Source organism: Peromyscus eremicus, chromosome 3, assembly GCF_949786415.1.
Source record: "Peromyscus eremicus chromosome 3, PerEre_H2_v1, whole genome shotgun sequence".
NCBI classification, from domain to species: domain Eukaryota; kingdom Metazoa; phylum Chordata; class Mammalia; order Rodentia; family Cricetidae; genus Peromyscus; species Peromyscus eremicus.
The window spans coordinates 3,179,863-3,185,862 of NC_081418.1; the positions used below are offsets into that span (position 1 = coordinate 3,179,863).

General features: G+C 40.0%; 1 pseudogene; it reads right to left on the reverse strand.

Annotated features, from left to right (window-relative positions):
• Nucleotides 1-1,341: 1,341 nt before the first annotated feature.
• On the reverse strand, nt 1,342-3,979 carry LOC131905627 (14-3-3 protein zeta/delta-like; annotated as a pseudogene).
• Between the last annotated feature and the right edge of the window lie 2,021 nt (nt 3,980-6,000).

The following is a 6,000-nucleotide window of genomic DNA, read 5'->3' on the forward strand; positions in this document are numbered from 1 at the left end:
AACCGAGTAGATAAATTAAAGACCTATGTAATAAAGGTTTCTAAGTTTATTCTAAAAGGAAAATTGACACTTGGTCAATTAACAGGAATAGAGCCAAAAGAAATTGTAGTACCTTTTACTAATGCTGAAATTTCCTCTTTGTGGCAGAAAATAAACGTTGACAAATTGACAAAGAGCTTGCAGTAATTTTGGGAGAGATTAACAACAAATGTCCCCAAAGCAAGAGAATTTGGTTTATAAAGAAAACTAATGGATCCTTCCTTAAATTGTATGGTGAACACCAATATCTGGAGCCCCTACATTTTATACTGATGCAAACAAATCAGGAAAGGCAGGTTATAAATCAGGAAATTTGAATAAAGTGGCTCAAACCCCCTATGATTCTGTTCAAAAGTTAGAATTATATGCTGTTCTCATGGTATCAGATTTTTCAGAACCTCTTAATATGGTTACTGACTCTCAATGTGCAGAAAGAGTTGTTTTACATATTGAAACCACTGAACTTATTCCAGATGAGACAGAATAAACTTTGTTATATCATTACAAGAAATAGTCAGAAATAGGAACCATACCATATATATAACACATATCAGATTCCATATGGGTCTGCCAGGCCCTCTAGCATGAGGTAATGATGAAATTGATCAGTTATTGGTAGGAAATCTGCTGGAGGCCTCAGAATTTCATAAGAAACACCACGTTAATAACAAGGGTTTGAAAAAAAGAATTTTCTATCACGTGGCAATAAGCTAGTGGAGGAATTGGCTGTACAAACGACCAACATATGTTGCTAATCTCCCCTGAAAGTGGTAGCGCTGGGCAGCCAGAGGATGGACCTCTGTATTCTGACTAACACAAAGCTGGGCTTTTGTTGAACAAGTGGAGAAAGGGCATCTTGAAGATTCCAGTCATTTTATATTTTGTACAGATAACATGGCATGTGTCCTGATGCTATGATGGAATGAAATATCACTCTGGTCTTCAAGAAGCGCATGTTCTTAGCTACTCCAGATTTATACCCAAATAACCAAATATAAAAAACAGAAAGCAACCAGGTTTATTCTTTTTTTCCCATCATCAATATTTATTGAGCATTTACAGTGTACTAGGCACAATAGAACATACAGAAAACATTGTCCCTGCTCTTGAGGAGCTTACATTCTAAAAGAAAAAAAAAATACACCTCTTTTAAATGGCATTTTTGTTTGGCGTTTTGTGTAAAGTACTGAGGAAATACTCGGTAGGTGTGAGCTTTGGGAATGATTTGGCCCCATCATTACTTGAGGAGAGGAAGAGGAAGGATTTTCAAATGAGAGGGTGACAGACCATTCAGGACAGGATTTCCAGGGAGATAAACGCAAGCTCAAACAAGGAGAGCTGGGCTGTAGGAAGGAGGATGAGGGGAGGCTGTGGGATGCAAGCAGAGGAAGCGGGGTATCTTAGACACTGAGTGGAGCCAGAAAGATCATGTGGCCTTTTCCCTAATACATGGCCAACAAGTCAAAATGGTTGGTGACAAGACAGAGTAAAAAGGAAGTGATCCTGTGCACCTGACAAATAGAAATAAAGGGCTGGAAATCAAAGGCAGGCTGTAAGAGCATCAAGAAATTCTCAAAAAACAACAGCGATTTGGAAGCACAGAACCTAACAGTTAATGCTGCCCAGTGTCACAATGGGCCAAGAACATTGTGGCTTCCTAAGTTAGAAAATGCCATAGACCAAAATTTTAAATGGAACCCATTACATTTTACCAATCAATCTCCCCCTGCACCCAGAATAAAAGGTCCACTTCAATTTTGAAAGAGGTTACGAAGGGGGAAGAATATGGGAACATGGTTGAGAATGGTAGTTACATTAGCGTTTTTGTTGTTGTTGATTAATTTTGCATTCAAAATTGGTGAAAGCCCATTAGCTGACAAGAGGGAAGAAGGAGACAATTTCCTTTAGAGAAGTCTCAAAACCAAGACTAATTTACATGAAAAGCTGTAGAGAAAAGTAGTTGAAAAATCCATTTGTAAAACTTTTATTCCACTTACATGAACTTTAATATATGTGTTCTTAACAATTATGCTTGGATTGTTCATGAAAATTTCCTAAGACATTAAGAAAAAGCTAGCCATCATCTCAAGTCATTTCCCTGTTAACTGTTTTTACAGCACATGCATGTTAGGCAAGTATCAAAAAAGAAAAACCACAAAAGCAAAAAAACAAAAAAAAGTTAAATACATGGGATTTTGTTTCCCACTGTACTTGATACACATGGAGCAGTGAACACCAAGCAATTCATTTTACTGCATCTTTACTTTTATATTTGTTCTTAGACTGCCTAAAACATTTAAATACAAATAAAATGTGTAGCAAAAATAACGAAAGCAAACAGCAGGTAACTTTACAAATAATGGAATGTGAACCGTTTCTGCCCTTATTGGAGTAAATTGGGTCACAACTTTATCTAAGGACCACTTCTGGAGCTGTGGTCAAGAGTGTGCACGCAGAGACACACAATCCCGAGGTGTATCCAAGGGGTGTGTGTGTGTGTGTGTGTGTGTGTGTGTGTGTGTGTGTGTACCACAGCCTCACAAGTGCTCCACACCTTAAAGTACCCACAACAACTACACTCATGACTGGAACAATTATCCCTTTTATTCCCCACCAGCACAAACCAGTATGTAGGCAGTTTTCTTTGCTTAGACATGGAAGCAGTTTTAACACTGGCCCTTCTGAAGCCACAATGTACCCAAAGTACTGTGCCAAACGTGTGTAACTCATGTGAAAATTCCACATCCCCATATTGGCCACCTCAAGATGAAACAAGTAACTCCCTAAAGTTAACAACTGGCTCTACTCCTCTAATATTAAAACATAAAAACCACATGGGAAATATAGAAATTCAAATAAAAGGAACATAAACCTGTCATAAATCGTAAACAAAAAAACTATTTGTGGGACAGCATGGAGGACAAATGGTCTACTGTGTAAATTTTAGAATGAGGCAGACAAAGGTTGGAAGGCTGGTTAATTTTCCCTCGTCTCTTTGGGTGTCCGATGTCCACAATGTCAAGTTGTCTCTCAGTAACTGCATTATTAGCGTGCTGTCTTTGTAGGACTCTTCACTTAATGTATCCAGTTCAGCAATGGTTTCATCAAAAGCTATTTTTGCAAGAGAGCAGGCTTTCTCTGGGAAGTTCAGAATCTCATAATAGAACACAGAGAAGTTAAGGGCCAGACCCAGTCTGGTAGGATGTGTTGGTTGCATTTCCTTTTTGCTGATTTCAAATGCTTCTTGGTATGCTTGCTGTGACTGGGCCACAATTCCTTTCTTGCCATCCCCAGCAGCAACCTCAGCCAGGTAACGATAGTAGTGACCCTTCATCTTCAAGTAGAAGACTTCGCTTTCTGCTTGCGAAGCATTGGGGATCAGGAACTTTTCCAAAAGAGACAGTACATCATTGCAGATGTCTCTTAGCTCCGTCTCAATTTTCTCTCTATATTCCCTAGCCATCTGCTGCTTTTTCTCAGCACTTTCTGTCTTTTGCTTGATATTTGAGATGACCCTCCAAGATGACCTACGGGCTTCTACAACATTTTTATAAGCAACAAAGAGAAGATTCCTCATTAGATAACTCAGCACTTTGCTCAGTTACAGACTTCATGCAGGCTGCTATGTCATCATATCACTCAGCCTGCTTGGCCAGTTTGACCTTCTGCACCAGCTCATTTTTATTCATAACTGGATATACTGTGTCCGGAGTGGGTGGCGGCACACAGACCTGGCTCGGCAGTCTCTGGGCAGCAGCAAGGCTGAGACTCTGTCCCTCCGGGTTTATTCTTAACATGCCTGGTACCAGAAAAAAACAAATGTGTTTCCGATGAAAAGTTCTACAGTAGGTTCAAAGGTTTATTAAGTGTTCAGACATAAAGACTATCGCTACACTCATGGTATTTTCAAGTGGTGTGTCTTCTACAGTTCAACTACATATATAACCTGGAATGTTCCCAGTGGTTTCTAAAATACAGATGTAGTGATAAAGAACTGAGTCCTCGAATTGTTCTCCGACATACACACACACACATCAATGCACACATGTGTGTACACACAAATAATAAAAAAGTAAGAACATGGGAAAGACTTTTAGTTAATTTATAGTATTAAACATAAAATCTGTATTTAGCCTTTCTTACTATATTTGAAGTAAGTTCACAATAACAGTTTGCATGCAGCTTTTAGGCAAACATTTTTTTAAAGACTTATTTATTATGTACACAGTGTTCTGCCTGCAGGCCAGAAGAGGGCATCAGATCTCATTATGGATGGTCGTGAGCCACCATGTGGTTGCTGGGAATTGAACTCAGAACCTCTGCAAGAACAGCCAGTGCTCTTAACCGATGAGCTATCTCTCTAGTCCCCAGGCAAACATTTTTAAACAACCTAAGAACACTACATAGCTCTACTAATTTGAAATAAATAGCTGAAATAACATTGGAGAAATATTTTTATTAAGATGCTAGAGGCTAAGGATATAGTCAGATGGCAGAGCACTTGCCTAGCATGCATGAAGCCTGAGCGATCCCCAGAACCACATAACCCACATGGTGGGATGTGCCTAAAATTCTAGCCCCAGGGAGAAAGAAGCAGGAGGAACAGGAGTTCAGAGTCATCCTCAGCTATACTATGTGAGGACAGACTTGCCTACAAGAGATCCTGTCTCCAGACAAAGAAACAAACAAAAATTCTATGTATATACAAAATGTAATTTGTAGGGAATTATCTACTGCTGTTCAGATTGACTAGGCATTATTAGATCTTTCAACTTAAAATGAGTTGTTCCTTTTAACATTAGTTATCGCAGCTACTGAAATTATTTAAATTGAAGTGATAGGCAGGAGTTTTACATTAGGCTTACCTTTTCCTTGAATTTGAAATCAGAATTGTGAAAGTTGGATCCTTTGACCCAAGATTTAAAACATTTGATAGCTTTGTGATTTGAGTAGCTCACAGGTGGATGGCAAGTCTCTTGATCCCGATGGAGACAGTAGGGAAAGCCCAGAGTAAGCGCACCTGAAAGTCCAGGAAAGCTAGGGTGCTGGCACACACCTTTATCTCAGCACCCAGGAGGCAGAAGCATGTGAATCTCTGTGACTTGGAGGCCAGTCTTGTCTAGGCCAGCCAGGGAAACATCTGATACCATCTCAAAAGAATTTTTTTTTTTTTTTCAAAAAACCAATAGCTTCAACGTTTCGAGGCATGGTTCACCGCTTAGGAGTATTTCTGAAGACATCAAAGTGAACGTCAAGCATCTCCATGTATTTATGCAGACTCAGGCCTGCCTAATAAAAACATTGTGTTTTGGGGATTGGACAGGTAGCTCAATTAGTAGTGTTTGCCTTGCAAGCATGAAGACCTGTGTTTAATCCACAGCACTCATATAAAAGCCAAGCACTGTAATCCCAGCACTGAGGACATGGAGACAGGAGAACTCAAGGGTTTCAATGACCTACAGGTTCAGTGAAAGATGTGAAAAAAGAAGGCGGAGACCCCAATGCCAACTTCTAGCCTCAACGTACTCGTGCACACGTAACCATACCCAAAACATCCACAAAATGGCCGATGTTCAGTGGTTCCCATGTGCCAGGGATGCTGCTAAGTCCAGTTCTCATCTTACTTTTTAAAACATATTTATGTTATGTCTGTGCATCATATGCAGGCCTGGTGCCCACAAGAGGCCCAAAGAGGGTGTTGAATTCCCTGGGACTGGGATCACAGACAGTTGTGAGCTGCCATGTGAGTGCTAGGAATCAAACCCAGGTTCCCTAGAAGAGTAGCCAGCGCTCTTAACGACTGAGCTGTCTCTCCAGCCCCTTATTTTGTTTTGTTTCTTTTTTTTCCTTTTTTTTTTTTTGAGACAGTCTCACTCAGTAGCCCAGGATGACCTGGAACTCACTAAGTAGCCCAGGAAAGCCTCTAACTTAAGTGATCCTCCTACCTCCACCTCCTAAATG